Source organism: Athene cunicularia, assembly GCF_003259725.1.
Source record: "Athene cunicularia isolate RWA chromosome 1 unlocalized genomic scaffold, athCun1 chr1_part1, whole genome shotgun sequence".
NCBI classification, from domain to species: Eukaryota; Metazoa; Chordata; class Aves; order Strigiformes; family Strigidae; genus Athene; species Athene cunicularia.
The window spans coordinates 96,336,643-96,357,522 of NW_020799091.1; positions in this window are offsets into that span (position 1 = coordinate 96,336,643).

A 20,880-nucleotide genomic window follows, 5' to 3' on the forward strand; every position below is an offset into this window, starting at 1 on the left:
TTTCATGGTTCTTGATCAAGATATTTTTCCTGATATTAAACTGGTTTTAGTGAGTACATTAAAAATGGCTTTGAAGGATGTATTTACAATGCTTGTATTGTGAGTCTTAAGAGAAGATCAACAAAAGTTAGGACAACACCAGTTATACTGAAGTCCTTCACTCTCCGCTGTTTCCACATTCAGAAGAGTCATGTTGGGTACCTCAAACACCACATGCTTTTTAAATTGCCCACAGGGATCATCAGTGACTTAGACTTTCTTCTGCAAATTCCTCTTGCTCAGACTGTTTCTTACACCAGCTAAGATACAGTTTTAAAATAGATTTTTAATTGCATATTCATTAAAGAGATAAATCACTCTAGCTTATATTATATGCTTGATGATCCCATTATTTTTTTCTGTGCAATGTTCTCAAGCTTTGATCACATTTAGGAATGGCTCTGAGAATAGTCTCTTCTTACCTAAATCGCTGGTAAGTCAGAATGACACCTCATCAGTCCAAAGGATTCAGGAAACTCATGCCTGCACTTTTACTGCCTCATGAAGCGATCCTGATACAACACAAGTGCTTAGGTCCCTATCTGGTGAATGGAGGGAGCCTTCGGATATCCTCACAGCAGATCCTGCCTGCCTTTAGAACTTATTTTAAGGAGATTAGATGCTACGATGGAGGCTCACAGTGGACTGTGGCTAGTCCTTGGGCTTAGCTGTGACCCTACTGAGCATCAGCAAGATAAAACCTTTCATGAGTGACAGGTAACACAATTACATGGCAACAACACCCGATGGAAAAAACAAAACTCCTTTGTGCTTTGTTGGTGAAGACATTTCTTCTTTTTCACCTTCACCAGAGTTGTCACATCCCTCACTGTGCTGCGTTGTTCAGAGAGCCCTTCATGAGAGCTCAGCTAAAAGCTCACAGCCCTTGGGGTTCAGAGGAGGCCACCCTCAAGCACTTGGCATTACAGTGAGGGAAGCAAGTGTTAAGGAGTCCATGAAGCCTCCCCCTTGGTTAATTAGCACTACGCCACTCCATCCATAATGAGCACTGCACATACACATGCCTGGTCGAGGCGTAAAGGTCTTGGCTATGAATTCCCTCATGCCTCTTGCCTTCTGGTTATGTCTTCACCTCTGTGCAGACCACATGTGTGGGTCACACCAGGATTTCAGCAAGAAAAAACATGAAAATGAATTCTGGGTAATCCACACCATTTTCAGGAAGCAGATGAGTCTGCTCAGAAGGCCGTGCTGGTTCCCTGCTTATTTCCAGGTTTAAGCTGCGACCTCTGAAGTGGCTTGGCTCCACCGCTGCCCCTTGGGTGGTGTGACAGCTCCTTCAAGACAAGGGCAGCTGAAGACTAAATCAGATGCATGACTCAATGAGAGCCTTGCTTGAAGAAGGGGGACTACTTGGTGAGCTGGTTAATGAGGATATTAGGCCAACTGGAATGTGGAAAACTGTTTCAAAACATAATGGCTATCATTGTTGAAAAAGGCATATGTTTTCAAGAAAGCTAACTAAAACAGCCAGGCTGGTTAGGCTAGAAATTTTCCTGAGATGTACTTTTAAATTAGTGGAGTGAGGACATCTCAAAACCAGGATCAGAAAATTTCTTGGGTTGTGTACCAGAATATTGGGCCATATATATTTTATAAAAGAAGAAGGGGCAGAATAGTTTTCTATTCTAGATAGTCTACTTGGGAAACCCCATCCATCCCCCTCACTATTACAGATCTATTTTGTATTGTATACTTACTGATGTTTCCTTAACCACCTTCTCATTTGAAAAGGTCTCAACTCCAGGGTATTTCCACCCATTCCCTTAACACAGAGGCTAATACATCTCATTGTCCAAGTTTTTTTTGTTTTCCTGTTATTTTTGTATTTTGCAATTTCTTCTGATTACACTCCCCATACATCACACTCCAGAGTTCCTAGCCTGCCTCAATGTTTACAGCTTTCCAAATATTTGTAGTTCGTAATCATGCTCCCTTTGACTGGACGTTAGCCAAGCTTAGATGTAGCCACTTCACAAACCTATCCCTCTTCTAATCTGATAATTTCTAATGGGCCTTTTTTTTTTTTTTTCTTTTTTTTTCTGTCTACACATAGGCAGACCTGATGCCTTCTGCTGTCTAAACCATTTCCAGCTATGAATTCTCTGACTGCCACCTTCTTCCCACTGGAGTCTGTGCTGCTCTCCCCAGTCAATCAGCTAATGTGCTTGTAGGCTCACCTGGCTGAAAGGTCTTCTTTGAGCAGCTAAAAGAGCCTTCATCCCTTCAGCTCTGAATAGACTTCCATATTCTTCTTTGCTTGCAGCAGTTTGTTTCTCATGAACTGAAAAACCTCCCTCAGATGTCTCCACCAACAGACCACTAGGAAGGTTTTCCCGAATTATTGTTGTGAACTTGCTGCACTAATTCCACCCGCTTGTCTCACCCAACTGTTGCAGTGGTTTTTTTGGCTCTGTTCTGTCTGTGTCCTGGCCAGGCTGAAAGCTGCTTCAGGCAGAAAATACATATCCACAGAGCACCCAGCAGTATGTTGCTGCTTATTACTAGATAATCATGAGGAATGTTGCCAGAAAAAGTGCCTATACATTTTCAGTTTTCTTTATGATGAAGGTGTCATTCTTCTCAGCTGGAAACTTGAAAACTGCTCTTCAGAAAATGGATATAGTGTTCTTAAAACAGGCACTTGGGCTAAATGTTTGACATGGTCCTTTTAGGCTTCAAATCAGTCCTAAGAGGATATGAAAGGTAAGTTTTAAGTTTTAGACATGTCTTTCACTCAGTTCTTTCACATATTTTTTTCAAAATTACCAGTTTGTATCACAAAACCAGCCATGGGGACCTCTTGACCACTTGAGACATGAGCACAGGACTGCCAGGAGTGATACAGGGCTTCAAAGACCACCTTCTGCACCCTCCTGGACAGAGCTGGAGGGCTCGTGAGGCTCTCCAGTACATCTGCAACAGCACTGACCACTGAAATGGTCAATTTTAAAAATAATATTCCTTTTCCCTTGTGGTTTGGGGAGGGATATGTTCACTTGCATTACTGTAGTCAAAATACAAGGGGAAGAAAAGGGGAAATAAAACTATTCATTTGGTTTATGGTTGAAGAATCACCCCATGCTGTCTAGTTCCCAGAAACACTAGTCTGGTATATCAATATATTTCAGTTTCCTGGGATGAGAATAGCATTCAGATGACCCAGCCATGAGTCGGATCCTATTGTGCTGGATATGGTAAATACAGATCATGACTAACAGATGTTGCTTTGAAGTGCTCATATTTTTAAATATACAAGACTAATAAATGCTGGAAGAGGCTGTATTTTCTACCAAGACTCGCTGAACATTTTCCATTTCATCTCTTTCTTCTAGGAGGGAGGGTAGGACTGTTTTTTTTCTTCTAACATGCTCTGAGGATAAATCCAGGAAACGTGTAGAAAGTGCTTGGACATTGCGATGGGCCTGTATCCTGACAGAGATAGACAGCTCACAGCCTGGCTCCCCAAGGGACTGAAGTGTCTGCTGTTTCCCTGAATGACTACTGGTTGCAACTATGGAAAAGTTTTAAGTGGCTCTGTAAAGTTGTGAGCAAGTTGTAAACCTCCCACCACATGTTTCCAAGGAAAATAGATAAAATTAGGACTACAGCAAGTGGTACACAGCCTTTGGAGCAGAGCAGGACTTGATTGTCAAAACAGGTGTGAAAATAAAGGTTGTTACCTTGGCTATTCCTGGAAGATTAAAGTGGAGGAGGTAGAAGGAAAGGGGGCATACAATCAAGGATGCATGGAAATAATACAGCTATTATCAGTTGGGCTTGGAAAGGGGAAGGAAAAATAGGAGGAGGCCAAAATCAAGAGGAAAAGAAGAAAAAGAATTATGAAGTGCTGTCAGAGGGGGTAGCAAAGGGTCATGACACTGGAGCCCTTATTAGCAATTTACATAAGGAGAGATAAGTGGACCTTTAAGATGTTCTTGCAAGGATTACTTGGTGCTAAGTGTTAGACCTGATTTGGTGATGGTGACGTGAGATCAGATCTGAGTTGTCAGTAAACAGAGAGCCAACCAGAGGATCAAAACACAGGCTGACAATGTGAAGGCAGCAATCGAGGAGGTTGACTTAGCTCAACCTACCCTCCCCTTGGTGAAGGGAATTGTATGTGGTCAGGGGATCCCAGGGAGGTTTCAATACCTGGGGAAATCCAAACAGGTTATTTTCCTGGACAGATATGGAAAGTGAAAGATGGATCTGAGGGATATGGAAACAGCAACTGGATATCAAGAGGTTAATAGAAAGAGAGGTGAAAGTGGAAGAAAAGGACACCAAACACCCTAGGAGATTTAGAGGTTCAAGAGAACCATAAAAGGCTTAAAAAGAAGATAAGGTCAAGTTTAATTCAAAGTACTGAGCCCAAAGTAGATGCTGGAGAGCAACTGTGATGTACAATTCAGTAGGAGGAGGTAGGTCAGCACATCTGGGCTGAAGTAACAGCTGAAGCCGCCTGCACTGAGGAGACAGTAAAGTTTGTAAATGTTATACTTAATTTCTCTTTCTACACTTACCACTTTAGTATATTTTCAGTAACATTTCATTACAATTTCCACAAACATTTCATGTCACGACTTCATTACAATGTAGACTGCACACTGAACAGCTGTAAAATAGCTTTGCCAATGCTGGTAATTTGCACTGGGAATGTAATATCCAGTTCCAATCACTGATGAGTGCTATGCAAAATGAGCTAACCAGCATTTTTCATTTCTTTAACCACTTACCTCAAAAATTAACTGTATTACAATGCTAAATGTATACTATATAATAAATCATTCCAGACTGTATAAAAGCATCAGACAATACATCTCTGTTGTTTTGTCATGAGCTGTATAAAATGCTGGCTTAGCACTCTGTAAATGGCTTTGTTCAGTGTTGTTATTTTAATTGTATACCAAAATCCAGTCAAGTTTCATGCATACAGTTTGTACCTCCTGCTAGGAGCCAAATGCAATATGCTCTCCTTTTCCTGCTAGATGCAGATCACAGTGAAAGGTCTTAGCACAGCAGTCTGTGAAGTGGGAAGCCAGTCACTACTTCAACATTTGTGTTGTTCCATTGTAACTACTGGAATAGCTCTTGAGATGAGACACAGTAGGTGCTCCCTGCTCCTAGTTACTGTTGCATTTCCATTTCCCTACTCTCGATAAAAGCTGAGACATTTGATTTGTAAATCAGTCATCTAGTTCTCAAAAATGTCTGAAGGGATTTCCTGTAATTATAATTATGTTATAGAGAACCATTGGGGTCTAACGTGCCTTTTTTCTTCAATTTTGGCAAAATACATTATGAAAGTAGAGAAATTGGAAGAGGTAGAACAGCTTTATTTAGTCAGAATACCTGGCAAAATGTAATTAGTTGACTGATGATAAGGTTTCCAAAATACCCGAAGTAGCTTAGGCTCTCAAATCTGAGATTTGCAAGGGTATTTGTGTCCCTCAGACATTCCAGAAATCCTTCCCTGATGCTTTGTTTAACAAAGCTGTGTTCCTTTGGAAGGACTTGAAGCTGAGTATGCAGCCCTGGGGGTGACCCCCCCCTCCAGCAAAGGCAGAGGTCATGGGGTAAAATGCCACCATACAGTGTTCACTGTTAAAGGAAAAATAGTTCACCAAAGCACTTTTCAAAACGGTCATTGATAGCTTTATGTCCCCATCGTGGGGCTTGGGGTGGTCTTGAAAAGAAAAGGAGCTGGACAGCGATTTAGATTTGCGATTTTGAGTACCTTTGACTGTGAAGTCTACAGTCTTGGTCTGACACCACCTGTTGATGTGCAAATGTGACCTTCTCTCCTTAAGCAAGTTCTCCCACACAGATGGATGTGGCTCTTGGGCTTCAACAAAAAATAGCCATGCATTTTCTAACCTATTCTGTGGGCCTGCTGGGGCCTCTCATGGCCTTCAGGGGAGTAGCAGCCAGCAAGTCTCTGGGCAGCCACCTATTTCAAGGCTACTGAGAATCTGTAGGGAGAAGCACTCTCGCAGACTGTGAAGGTGCTAATGAGTTTCCTGAACACAAATGTAATATGAGACACTAAGGAAGGTCTGGGTGCTTGTAGCATACTCTGACTGCCAAGTGATCTGGGCAGGGTTGTGGTTCATTGTGAACTGTATGGAGAACTGACATGTCTCCAGGGAAGAAGTGTTCTCATGCACCTAATGGGCCTTACATGGTTTATACAATTAGCCTTATAATTACGCTCCTGGAAACTCTCAGGCTTAGTGCCCTGCATTGCCTATAGAAAGAGGTGACTTTAACATTTTCTGGGAGTGCTATGGTTTGCTTGACTGTGAAGGTAAGTACAGGAGTTCATGCCGGGCTTAACCTGCAAACACTTCATGTCTCCGCTTTGACCCTCTCTTACGTTACACAGCAACTGACTCAGCTCCTGCAACTCCTCCTGTCACTTAGCTCAGGCTTTGAGATCCAGAAACCATGGCTCCAGTGGCAGCTGGACACCCTGACTGACCAGTTCCTATAGGCAAAGTTGTTCACAGAGCTGTGGGTGTGCAAGGCAAGAGGCATTTTTCTTTTCAGCAAGAAAAACAAAAAATGCGTTTTAAAAAATACAAGAACTGTAAATTAATTTGAAACCGTGTTACTGGTGGCAGCATGCCCAGGCTGGACTACTGGGGCAGGGGTCCTCTGGTTGGACTCCTGCAGAGCAGCGGACAAGGTGGGCTACCAGGCTGGGACCAAACCTACTGCCACGGCCATGCCGACAGCCCTGCATCCTATGACAAGGGACACCAAGACAAAAGCTGCTGCTTTCTCATCCTGCATGGCCACTGCGCTCCTCCTGTGGTGGGGTTCATCTTGGTGCATGAACCTGTGGGGTTGGGATTTGTGCAGGCAGTGACTTGCCGTGCAGCCCTGTATGCCCCCTGCCAGCCTCTGTACCCCCTCTCCCTTCAACCATGGAGGAAGGGCTGGGCACCCTCAGGCACCGGTCAGGGCTTCCCTCAGATGCCAGCAGAAGAGTGTGCGCATGTATGAGTGCACCCATGTATGTAGTTTCCATGTCCCTAGTGCTCCCCGGTAAAGTCTCCCCATGATCTTGTCATTCCCACACGAGTGCCCTGTAGTACTGAGTGATCTGCAGTGTCGTGCCAAGTTGTTTATAGCCGCTTTTTGAGGGCTGTGTTTTGCAACTCAGGTCATATTCAGTCTCTGCTCTCCTCCCTCATCTCTTTCTTCCTGAGCTACAGCTGGGTGGATGGGGAGAGCTGAAGGCACAGGACATTTTTGGATGCCCTCTGTATTTCAGATGCTCCCTGAAGTTTCTGTTGAAGGTTTGGGCCTGTGCTTCTTTCCCAGGTCTGGAGTAGGCTGTGGTGCTGAGTCTGGTCCCCCCAGAGCAGCTGAAGGAGCAACAGAAGTGTGGGAGAGTAGGAGATGAAGACAGCATGGGCTGGAAAGGTACTGCAGACTGTACTGTCCCTGCTCTGCTGCCCTAGCCCCAGGCTTTACACTGCTGTTGTACCACACAGCAGGTACAATCCTGCTGCACCTTCTGGGGACATCTTGCACATTTCCTGTCCCCTCAGCAGGTCCCTGTGGTGTGGGTGACAGTGTGCTCACCCCAGGGACAAGAACAAGAGGCTCCCAGCCCAGTGCTCACCACCTCCTGCAGTGCTGGATGGGCCTCACGCAGCCCTTGTTGAATGTCACACTGTCCTACTTGGCCTGGGACACTGTCCTGCTCACAAAAACTAGCTCTGGTTTGTCTCCTCAAGCTGCTGCAATACAAAGGGACCCAGGACACCCGGCACCTCCAGCTCTGCCCTGCAGTCACATCAGTCTCAGCGATGTCCTGCTCCCCCAGCAGCCAAGTACTGGCAGCAGAACAACCAGAGATGCTCTCCTCAAATACATCAGGGCATATTCACCACTAGGCATATTCCTATTTCCCCCAAAAGATGGCACTAGGATTCACCAGAAGTGAACCACTCGGCACCCTGAGTATTTTTTACATCTGTGAAAAATGATACCAGGGCTCTTCACTGGGGTGCCCATGCCTCACTCCTGATAACCGAGGGCATGGAGCCCTCCGGAACAGGCAGCTACCACCTCCCCAGGGCAGACCCTGACCGGTCTCTAGGCTGTGAGCAACAACAGCAGAATGAAAAAGGAGTTGTCACCTGTTGAGAGTACTTAGCAGGAGGGGCTGTCTTTTGATAGGATGAAAATACTCCCCCCCCACGTATATCCTATGGTTTATTTCTAAGGTGATGAGAAAAACAAATATGCAATATTGGAGTTAATCCTTTTGTATGCTGACATTATCTGCTGTAGCAAAATTGACATCATTAGGATTTTTACTGAGAAGTTAATTATTTTTTCATTTGAGCAAATGCAGCCTGAAAACCTGTGAATAGAGAGTCTGTCTGGTAATTTAGGCCACGTTTTTTTGAATGCAAATGTTTCCACATAATGATAATTATAAAAATATTTTCGTGATTAAAAGAATAAAACTAATGAAAATAACTTTTGGTGAGATTATTTTTCTGTGCAATTTTTATAATGTATTGAAGAAAGCTTTTTATCTGTCAGTGAAGCAATAGTTTTTTGCCTGAAAAACAATCCTCATTCCAAGATAATGGACTTTTTGTATTCATTAACGTTTCTGATAGAGCTATCACCTGAATAGCTGGGATTTTTCTTTTCGTTAAAGAAAATTGTAGAATCATAGCTCTATAAATGAAAAGAAGTTTAAGTGTGCAGATAAAGGGTTTCAAAAGACAACAGAACTCCAAGGCTGAAGGTGCTGCCTCAGTATATTTAAAAATGAAGGGAGTGCCTTGTCGAAGTGACTCACCTTCCTGGGAAGCTCAGCAGCCTCTGAGGACTACTGGCTCCCACAAATTGCCCAAGCAAAAAGTATTCATTAGCAATAGCAAGTTCAGCAGTGACACTTCTTGCAGGAGGCTCTTTTGTTTTGCGAATGCTGGTGTCTCCTGAAAGATAGATGTCTGATTCCCACGTGCTTTCAAGTTTTTTGGACCAGAGGTTAGCATACAGTCATTCCTACTGCTAACAACCAGAAAGATGCTTTTTTCCTCTGCATGTTACTACCACTATAGTGCGATTAAAAACATAAGTGTGAAAGGCTGTCTGAAGACTGAACCTACCTCTGAGCTCAAAAGCACAGACAGACCTGGGGAAGGTGAGGTCCTTGCAATGCAGATGCTCTTCTACATATATAGGCCTGGAGGTATCTGTTGTGCACGTTACTGTCCCTGAGCATCATCCTATTTTAACAGTGTGAAGTATGATCCTTATGTCCTGCCTATTGTATTGCCCACTCCTTTTGTTGTGCTTAGCAGCACACTTCTCCTACTCATCATGCCTTTGGGTAGGAAGCTGGTCTGTTCAGTGGTCTACAAATTGCCACGCACTGTTACAGCACAACTACTAATGAAATAATAAAGTGGTAGCACAGCCTCAGAGAGGACTGCTCTGGGCTGGCTTCACCCATAGCCCTTCTGGAGGGCAGCAGTTTGCTGCCTTTTGTAAACTCAGGAGACGCCGGACAGCAAAAAAAAAAAAAAAAAAAAAAAAAAAAAAAAAAAAAGAAATGCATTGTGTAAAGAGTATATATTTGAAATGCTTTGGAACAAAACACGTGGGCATGGGGGAACTGAGTGTTTTAAAATGTCCTGACACTAGATGGTGCGGTGGATTAGAGTAATCTCCTCTTTGCCGGAGGCCCTCTTTGGAGCACGTTTCAGGCCCGTCCCGGGGTTTGGCAGGACCGTGCATGTTTGTCAGCCTTCGCTCAAGAGGCACCGGGGTCTGAAGCAGCCGTGTGGTTTCGGGTCAGGAGGCAGAGAGGTGCTCAGCTGTTTGCAGCTGTGCCAGCCCACTCTGACGCCAGTTCCTCTTCTCTTTCACTCTCTTTCATTAACAGCATCATTGCCCAGAATTTACAGACAAAGCAAAGCTAATTACCAAAATTAATCATCCCCGAGAGGACAGAGGCTAACCATTAGTGCCGAAATAGGCACTGGATCGAGCCTCGCTGTGCTGCTGCAGGGACTGTTTCGCCGCACGTACTGACACGGGTGGGGCGGGCCGTGGGTGCAGAAGTCAGCATGTGTGCATCACTGTACCAGGGCATCGGCAACTTCATCTGCCAAGTGCTGAGCTGCCATGGGGAGCCAGGGGCGCCTGCCATGCTCACTGATGTCAACAGCAGCAAATAGGATTCGGTGCTTTGAGGATGGCTTGGCACCTTGCAGGCAGAAGGCTTTCATGTGGTTTCTTGGGTGTAACTGAAAGCAGCTTTTGGCCCAAGGGAATGAATATTTTTTGTCTTCATATATGCCCTGATTTTTGTAATCATGCCGTTAATATGTCTTCTGGAAAGTGTTAATTAGCAGAGGATATATTTTAGTTCTTCAGAAGCCGTTGAGTATGGTTGTTCAAGGCATGATTTTTTCCTCTTCTGAATAGATGCTTTTCTTTTCATCAACACACGTGCCAGCAGCATACTGGGGGTCAGAACAATGACTTTTGAGGGATTTCTTTCATGACACCATGGATTAGGCACATTACATCCTACTGACCTATGTTGAACTCTGTGGTCTTCAGGCACTTCAGCAGTTTTGGTCACTTTCCCACCACCCCATAAAATATTCTGAGTGCAATTTAAACCTGTCCTAGTATTTGATACTTACCTACTTATTAGACCCTTCTTCAGTTATATGCATTAGTGGTCAAAACTGGAACATTGTGAGAGAGCAAAAGGTGCCTCCAGTTGAGGCATTGCTTTATAACTCATGAAGAACTGAAAAGGAAGTAAATGTGACACATTATAATAATTGAGTAAGGCTGTCAGCACAAACCATTATAACTGTTGTTCTGTAAATGTCTCTTTCTGTGGTCCATGCAATGTAAGCCTGAGCTTAGCTTCCCAGAAGAATAAAGTTTCTTTCAGCACATGAAAGAGGCTTTCAAAGCTTGAGCTTTTAAAGCCTATGGAAAAATAGGCATTGAAATGATGCACGAAAATAATAAGCTTGGGGAGGGAAAGAGGTATAAGATAATGATCGCAATAAAATGGTTACAGGCATGATTTCACCATGAGGAAAGCTGCAGCAGGAATCTGAGATTGTTTTATCATTCATCAAGAGGGACAAAACCTAAAAAGTTGGCTCAGGAATATTTTTTATGAACAAACAAGGCAAGTTCAGTTTGCTGTGACTCCTAGATTCAGTTCTGAGGTAGACAGGGACCAGTTGCTTATCTTGCCTGACCTCCTTCATTAGCAGAAGTCACAGGATTTTATCTGGTCACACCTGCAATGAACTTGACACTAGGAGAACAGGTTCCTAGTTTTTCATTAATATCCAGGCAGAACTATGAGACTTTTGTCACTTTCATCAGTTTCAGCACAAATGTGTGTTTCTGCCAAACATTCAGCCACTACTGTGTTTGTTGGTCTTTAGTTCCTTTATTTGTTTACTGTCTATAGCAAATATTATGTTCTCCCCTGTATAAGTGCCCACACGTCAGTCAGGGAATAAGAAACAATCCCACATCCCTGAGGTGACTCACACACCTCGTGGATACTGAATCATCATTAAGATGAGGTGAACATGTGGTGTGCAAAGCGGAGGCTGGAACATTTTCAGCCAAAACATTCAGAAAATACTGGTACTCATTAAGGAATTCACGGGAGGGGAAAAGGAGCAGCTTGTGAATGGTTATTTACAACCCAAAGGACTAAACTAACAATTCCCAAATGCTTCTGGCTGTCACCCCCATTACAGACCATTCATTTTGTGTGACCCCAAAACCACAGAGAAATATAGAAAATTCATCTGAACTTTGTCTAGCTCTAGCCCACAACCCATCCTCAGCAGTCTCTTCTCCAAGTCTGGGCACTATTGACCTAAACTATTACTTGCTTAGTACTTTGAGCACTAACAATACAGTGGTACACTGTCATACACCATATACCATCAAAAACTCCCTTTTTGGACTGAAAATAAGGCTCTGCTGTCCCTGTCATACCCAGGAGAGGGCTGGAATTAGTGCTATCCAGCTCCCCAGAAGATGCTGCTCAGCTGTCATGGGCCTCCTCCTTCAGAGTTTCCACAAACATCCAGGTTGAGGAGGAGCAAGGATGTTCATCAATAGCTCCCAGGCAAACTCATCCCCTGTCTGGGCATGGTGCAAGTGGAAGCCATGTGTGTCTGATCATCATGGTACCAAGCAAAGCCAGCTTCTCACCGGGGTCTCAGCATGTGAGCTTGGAGGCAGCATCTTGTTGAGACAATGGCCGGGCCCCCAGCAGCACTGAACACAGGCAAAGCTTGATTGTGGCAGCACAGCATGGCACAGGGGATTTTGAAATGTGGGCACAGCACAGGGGATTTTGAAACTCCATTCTTGAGTGACCTGGCCAATGCTATACTAGAATCACGCTGAAATTGCATTAATTGAGTCACAGATCCCAGCACAAGTATTCATGATGGATGCTTTTATCCGTTAAAAATAAATCCTCCTCAAGAGGTGCTTTTTTTTTTTTTTTTTTTCCCATATGAAGGTGACTTGGGGGGGGACTGTTTTGTTCAGAGTTGATGCATGATGTTTTGTTGTTGCTTGAACTGAGAAGTTCATGTGTTAAACACTGTTCCAGAGCTGTACCCGATTGTGTCCAGGTTAATAGACAAGCTTTTGTTAAAGACATTGTGCAAACACATTTCCACAAGACATTATTGTCTGGACACATGAGCAAATATTTGCCTAAAAAGTGTAATTAACTATTGTTCAAGAACTGCCACCTGCCCCTTGGTTTTCTTGTAGAAGGGACTATGTTTTACAGCATTGCCTTCAGCCAACATTTCCACGGGAGCCAACTCTTGACCAACAATTAAGTAAACATTCAGCTTGCTGTCAATTTTTTTTTATTTTTTTTTTTCCGCCAAGACTGCATAGCCCTTTTATAATAAAGGAAGTGTTACAAAGAAAAGGAGTAAAGGCAACAGCCATGCTCCAGCAATAGCGCTACAGGGAAATGATATACATGGGGAATGGTAGTCTAACATGAAGGACACGCTGGAGTAGTCATGGACAAGAACAAGCAGCAACACAAAGGACAAACTCATCTGTGTTGTCAAGTTTATTGTATCAGCTGAAGCTATGAGAAGTGATGACAGTCACGATGCCAGGGGATGGACGGACAAAAGAAGACTGTGCAGCTGTCTTGTAATATGTGATGCATGACATGCCAGGCGGTTTGAGCAGGAGCTTTGCAACCTCCTTTTGCATCTCCAGTAAAGCTGCCCCAGACTGCAAATAAATGACTTCAGAGATAAACACTTGCCCACCTGCCGTAATCTTAAAGATATATTTATACAGAGAGATATTTTTGAAAGCTACACACTATTTCAAACTGGAAAACCAAATATTTTTGTTTGAGAATCTTGAAGTTAAATATTTTGTTGGTTAACCATTGTCTTCTCAGTCCTTTCTGGTTGAAGTAGTTCAACGAGTTTGATGAGAAATCACCAAAATATTTGGCCAATTAAAATAGATATTTTTCTGATTTAAATCCTTTTGTTAAACATGGTTTGAGTTCCACTCATGAATGGCTGTCCAAAGTGATTTTTTTTTCTTATTTATATCACATTTATTTCAAATTTCTTCTCCCCAAAACAAGTGATTTTATATCCAGGCTAAGCTGTGCCACAGGTTTTGTGAAGGTAGTGACTGGCTAGAAATATGTAATTGCACCCATGGTCCCCATGACCCTGGCTGTTGTAATTCTGCTGGCCTCAGAGCAGATGAGTTTCTTCGAGCCCTCTTCTGTCTCTTCCCCTCAGACCCCCACTACCTGCTGAAATTGTCCCATCTTTTCCGAACTTCATCAAAATTGTCCTAATCTTGACCCTTATGTTCCCACTTATACTTGTCTCATTGCAGAAAATATGGCCCATGGAATCCCTGCTCTGTTAACACCCGACTGAATCACTGAAATAGCTTGACTTTGTCCTGTACTCTTCTGTACTGTCACTGCAAACCCCCAACTACCACAGCTCTTCAGAAATATAGTTCACACATGGTATTATGTACATGAGGATTTGTGGCATCTCTGGTCATCATCTCTATCCTTGCTCATAAGATATGATTGCCAGGTAAGGAACGGCTGGCCCTATCTTAAGATAACAAGAGTTGGGTGGAGATACCTGTGTTTACATGGTGGGACACATATACTGACCTGAGGCCCTTAACTACCATCATCTTTTCCTTTTTATCTGTAACTGTACTTGTGTTATGGTAACCATCGATTCTGTTGACAAGAAGAGTAAAATAATGTTACCAAAACTCCCCCAAAATAGCCTCCTCTCCATCACTTGAGAAGCCCTTTTTCAACACCAGCTGTCAACTGCCCACAGCAGGAAATGCTTCCTCCGGTGTGTTTTCCTCCTGAGGGACTGTTAGCTCTAAAACATGCCATTGTGCAGAGCATGGATTCAATACACAAAAGGCTAAAAACTGCACAGCATCCTGTCCTTGCTATTCATAAAGTGGAGTCCTTCTCTCACTCTGCGGCACAGTGAGGGGCCAAAAAGAAAACCACAGGTGCCTAACCCAGAAACGCCGTTGTCATAGCAGAGTCACATCTCTGAAAGCTGAATCCTATACTGCAGGTGAGCACGCTGAAAACAGAGCAACAGTTAGAGAGCTGACATGCCATCACTGCCCGGAAAGAGAGGGAAAAGAGACCCTGAACTTTTTCCTCCCACACGGACTACATGATCTGCTAAGCTGAAAGGAGGAGAGGTGCTGATGAGTTATAGTGATTTCTACCAGCAGATTGCCACCATTACCTTGCCTACCTTCTGAAAAAATTATTCACACTTGTCCTTTGCTGTGCAAGTGGCTTTACTGGCATAGTGCTCTAGGTTTCTTATGGCAATGGCCTTGGCAATGTCTCTGCTGTCCAACCCATTTGGAGAAGGGAGCTGAGGTGAATGAAAGTGGACCACAACGAATTGCCATTGAGCCATCAAGAGTGTGAAGGCAGTAAATACCAAGAAATGTCCTCTTGCTGCTTATATTTAGTCACCGTTGAGGCTGCGCTGGTCCATAGCACACTGTGCCCTCTTCTTGAGCCAAGGAAAATCCAACAGTGTCTTTCCCGTCAGCTCAGGATCCAGGAGACATGTGCAAAGGTTTTGCTGATGAAAAAGGAAGTCATTTCTTGATGCATGCCAAGGTTATAATGGGGGGGGGGATTTGCGCAACTGGGAAAAACCTAGACTTTTCTTCATCTCTCTTGAGGAAATTGAGAAGCTCTGTTGCCAAATATCTGTTGGGAGAATCAAGAGGAAGCAGAGGTGTTTATTCGCCGAAGGAAATGGGAGGGCTCAGCGGCTGCAGCAGTGACATTATCTGGGCGCGGGGCATGCACAGGGCCATGCTGGGACTCTCATCCTGTTGCCTTGCTGGAGCAGGAAGCTATCATCCCTGAGCCTTACGTCCTGCCAGTGCCCATGTTACACTGAGCCCCAGGGGAAACAGGAGCCCTGTGGGGTTTTTTATTTTAACCTCTGCTTCAAAGACCATGTGTTTTTCTGTATGTGTGTCTATGTGAGACTTGCTTCTCATCCATGCCCTCCACAGCCCTCTTATTTGGCTTTTCCTGTTGACTGAAGGCTTGATGCCACTCTGGAGTAAAAAGAAACAAAACACCAGAAATGCCTCTCTGTGCGTCTCACTCATCCTCTGCTTCAGCTTAATAGAAATGGCTCTTTAATAGAAATGGCTCTGTGAATTTTATTGAACAGAACTGTTCGGGCTGTTCTACGATACATAGTTTGGGTTTTTTTTTATTATACTGCTTTTATCTTCTCAGGAGCTGTTCATAATTCCAGGAGTACATTATATCACATGATCAATATATGGTGCATGTGGTTTGGTTTTCCTTTCCCAGAGGAAAAATCACTTGTGCAATGTTGTGTTTTGATTTAGTGCTTTCAGGGGCTTCAGAATGCAGGTTTTTTTTAAATATTCTCATTCCTCTGTGTATGTGTATTAGAGCATGACAAAGGCTGAGATGTGGCCCACAGTTTCTGTGGACAGATGACTTCATGGTGCAGGACCAGCTTCCAAAGCAACTTTTTCTCCTGAACAGAAGAATATTAAATTTATGGGGATAAGTTATTGGCAGTGGTAAAGTCATTCTCCAACTCAAAACTTGGGGCAATTCTTTGGAGATGCTGGGCTCAGGCCTGTGGCATGCCTGTGGCAGCTGGAATTGCAAAGCAGAGCTGCCACAGCTTTCTCTTGCAATTAGTATTCCCATGGGCTGATGGCTTTATGGTTTTGCCTGTGGTCTACATCATAAGTGAGGAAGCCAAGGGAGTGTAAATGGCTGTGTCCTAAAATAATGGCAGTTCATGGACAATGGAAGTTGAACAAAAGTGTTGTTCCTTGCTGCCATCATGCATTACTTAACACAGAGGGAGGATCTGGCAGGTCCCTAAATCTACAGGCTAAATGATCTGCTTCAGTTCTGCAGATTGAGCCCCCAGTGGCTGCAGTAGAGCTGCAAACTCTTCCAACCACTGCCCTTGGCCAACCAGCATCGCTTTCACCCTCCACTTTGGCATTGGGTCAGAAATTGTGCTCTTCCCTGGTTATACTTGCCCATCTGGTCTGAAGAAAACAATGCTTATCCATCATTGGAACACCTCAAAGATCTGTTAAATAAAAATGTAGATGTTAAAGAAAAGACAGACAGCAATTATCTGGCATGGTTTTTTGGCATAATGCCCCTCTGGGAAATGTCAGTGCTCTGTGAGGACGTGTAAGGGGTATAATTACCCCTGTTGAATAGGGAACTAGAATGACAAAAGCCTCTGTGACACTGGAGGTCTAGAACACATCAAATTTCTGCAGACACACTTGCTTTTCATTTTTTTCCTGGGACATCCCAGTATTTGAAACCTGTGAAACAACACAGAGTGCCCACAGAGCCCAGCCTGGGATGGCATGTGCTCTGCACCAGGTCCTCGAGGTGATTCCTGCCAGGTCTGCTCAGCTGAGCAGTGCCACCTTCAGCACAGAAAAAAAAAAAAAAAAGCCCACAAAAGCAGCCTGTGTGTTTACACCCCTATATGGGGCTGAACCATTGCCTGGTGCAGTCAGTGGGCAGCTCACCCCTGAACTGTATGCATTTCAGACAAGGCTCAGGGTGCCCTGGATCAGACACTTTTTTCTTTATGTGTGAGTGCAAGATGCGTTACTTTCCATCAGCTGGCCCATGCCCACTCCTACAGAGCCTTTCTAGGAGAATCCAACCAAGTTTTTATAAAGTATCTGCCCATTTACAGCAAAACCAGATTATTGCAGATCCTATCAAAGCCCAGGGAGTATGTCCACAGAGCAGCATGATTTGGCCTTTAAACAGGAGCCCTCTTACTAAATTGAAAAATGCTGCAAAGACAAAGTCCTGTAAATAATTTATTTTACTTGGGTAGCTATAGAAAAGGAGAACAGAGCAGGAAGGAAAGGGTACCTGCATTTGCAGCCAGCAAGATTGGTATCAGCTCTGTAAAAATATCTGAGTAGGGATCAGAGAAAAACTGACAAAGATTGTCCTTTGTGCGTGATCTGAAATAACAAAAGGGGATGTAAATGACTTCCAAAGTAAACAGCAAACCTTCTCTCTTCTTTCAAGACATGTGTGACCAGTGGTGTCAGCAGCTCATGCCCGGGATCACGGTGAGGAGAGAGGCAGTGGGTGAAGCCGTGCAACTGCCAAGGCCCAGCTACAGCTGCCGTGTTGATAGGGAGCACCACAGCCCCTGTAGCTGCCATGTCAGGGGCAGGACTGTGTCAGAGCACAGGGTGACAAGGGAGCATGCTTTGGCCATTGCTGCCAGAGTTAGCAAATGAACAACCCGTCTGACCCAGAGAGATCCACATGCTCTCTGAACCTCTCTCCCCCATGCCCTGAACCCCTGCTCTCTGTGTGCTGGGGGAGGCATGCCCCATGTCCCCACAGGTCCCACAGGTCACCAGGCACTGCCAGCTGCAGGTGAAGGCACCTTCTTCATGGCCCACATCACTCTGGGCAGCTGGGCTTGTTTATGTGAGGCATTCTGACTTCAGGCAGGGATGGTGCTCTGCAGTGGCAGGAACAACCTCCAGAACCAATGACTTTTAATTCAAGCAAATCCACTTCAGAGAAAAGGAAAAACAGAAAACCTGATTCTAGCCCCTTCCTACAGGTTGACCCTTCCCTGCTCCTAGAGAGGCCTATCCCATCCTTTTCCTTTGCAGAAGCAAACCTGTCACTTGCTTAAGTTTACTCATCCTCTTACCTCCCACCAGCAAGTTTTAGTTCCCTAATGTCCTCTTGATCCCAAGCTTCACCAACATATAATTTTCAATGCACTGGAGACAAGACCTCTGAACACAACAGCACTGCTTACCATCTTTTGATATAACATTAAATCACCTTACCCAGAAAAACTGGTAGGTTACTTCCCTGTTTATGTTTTCCACATACTCCTTTAAATTAAAATGTACAGTATCTATTCCTGGACGCTGATAGAGTTTATACGGTTTCTCTTAACCACCTTCATAAAGTCATTAAGTTTATTACCTAATAATATATAGTTGAGAGTCATAAAATTTATTTACTTTAGATAGTTTTCCAGGTATGTGGAAGGTAATTCAGCACCCCCAGCCTGTGTTCTGATAAGGTCAGACGGTTTCCTTAAAATACAGGAAGTTTACCAGCAAACCAATTTTTTTTAATCAAAGTAATATTCCTGCCAGCTCTGAGATATTTCTTTATAATGTGTTGACTTTCAAGAATAGTGTACTTTGTTCTTTTGTTCCTGTCATGCTACAGTAAGCGTAGCTGTTCATGTTTTTCTTTCCTCTTGGACCAAAATGAGCCACCTGAGAGCCAGCAGCCAGCCATTGCCCTTGGGAGGATGGGGGTGACCAAGCACTGAAGTTCACGCTATGCATCAGCACCAGTGATGCCCCCTTGTGCTGTGTGTCAGGACAAGTCCTGAAGTCACCCTCAGGTCACAGCTCACCTGCCAGGGTCTGTGCTGCAGAAACATGTCTTTTGGCACCCGGGAACACCTGAGCAGGGATGCCTCCTTGCCCCAACAGGGACCCTGACCTGCCTGGATACCTCCCCTGCACAGGTGGTGGTGGCTGTGGGGGAGGTATAGCGGAGCCTGATGATGGTTCATCTGGTGGGGGGTCACCTCAGGCTGCTGTCCGAGCATTACTGCTCTCATTTCTTTGGCTTTTGGTTGAAAGGAAGTCTTTGCGAGTAAGGCGGTTGCCTGGAAATCAGCATCTATGTTCAGTTTTGAGCTCTGCCATGGACTTCCTGAGATAGCGTGGGAAAGTCACACCATCTCGCCGTGCTGCACAGTGTCTGTCTGTGAAGGGGGAAGGGAAAGATAATCTCTCATTTCTTCCTCCCTTTGTTCATTTTGTCCTTTAAGACTGTAGCTTTTGAGGTTAATGGATGCTTCCCATAGCATGTATGACTATTCTGAGTTTGGCCAGGGCCCATAGGTGTTACTTTAATATAGACAATAAATAGTAATAAAAGCAGCCTCGAAATTGCTGTCACCAGAAATGAACCAAAAAGAAGTTAAATAGATGACATGCAGCTGAACTTCTATGGCAGTAGAAATTTTAGTTGTCTCTGTTAATGTGGAGCTCCTATGGCAGGTCAATGTCACGGGTTCTTGTAATGGCACTAAGAAATCTCACAGTATTTGAGTTTTTCTGAAAACCTAATGTCCTGTGGTCAGATGGTCACAGCTGAGTGTCAGCTTCCACTGGGAATCTATTTGCTTCTAATGGTCTAGAGAAAAGCTTTAAAATATTAATCCTGGAGGAATAGAGAGAGATGGAGAGTGAGAGAGAAATTGGAGGACGGGAGGAGAAGAGAGAGAAAGCAAGGGAGAAAGAAAGAGGGAAAGAGATAGAAAGGAGAAAGAAAGAGGGAAAGAGAAAGGATAGAAAAATGCAAGACAGAAAGCGAGAAAGTAAGTGAGAAAGAAAGCAAGCAAGAAAGCAAGCAAGCAAGCAAGCAAGAAATAAGTATTTTCTTGTTTTTAAGGTCTCATGATGTTTATGCCAGTCTTAAGATCTCTAGTGGCCTGATTTGTGGTTACTGAATGGATATCTTTGGCAGCACAGGAATCTCATTTAAGACTTTAAACAATTATGTTCTCAGAGTCTCCAAATAAAATTCTCGTGCTTTAACAACAGTGGAAAAGTGAAAGGCTTGGCTTCTCTCCCTTTTGGATCAGCACTGGAATGAACGGAAAACCAGTGCTGTGTGCTGCACTGATAAAAGAGCAAACAGATTTGTTTCTAGCAATGCTGGGGCACATCAGCTAGGAGGACCCAATGCATATTTCATCTGACTCTGCTGGTCTGTGGACAGATTGTGTTGTTCCTGGCAAAAAGTGTGTTTCTTCTATAAGCTGAGAGAGATGCCACCCTCATTAATTTTGAAGACCCCATCTTCTTTTTTAGTGTGTTGTTGGACATAGTGTTGTAAGATGCTATGGAAGGAAGTCTCCCAGAAGTGAATGAAAAACTGATGATAAGCATCCTCTATTAAGCCCTTCTACTACAAAATCAAATTCAAAGAGCAAGCAGCTATGCATATTTATGGTACTGCCATCTGGCACGAGTCCCTTAGCCCAATCCCAGTGACCTGGCCAGCGCAGCAAACATGCTCACCTCCATAAACCATAGCAGTGGAAGTGCACACACACACACCCCTGTCTCTTATAC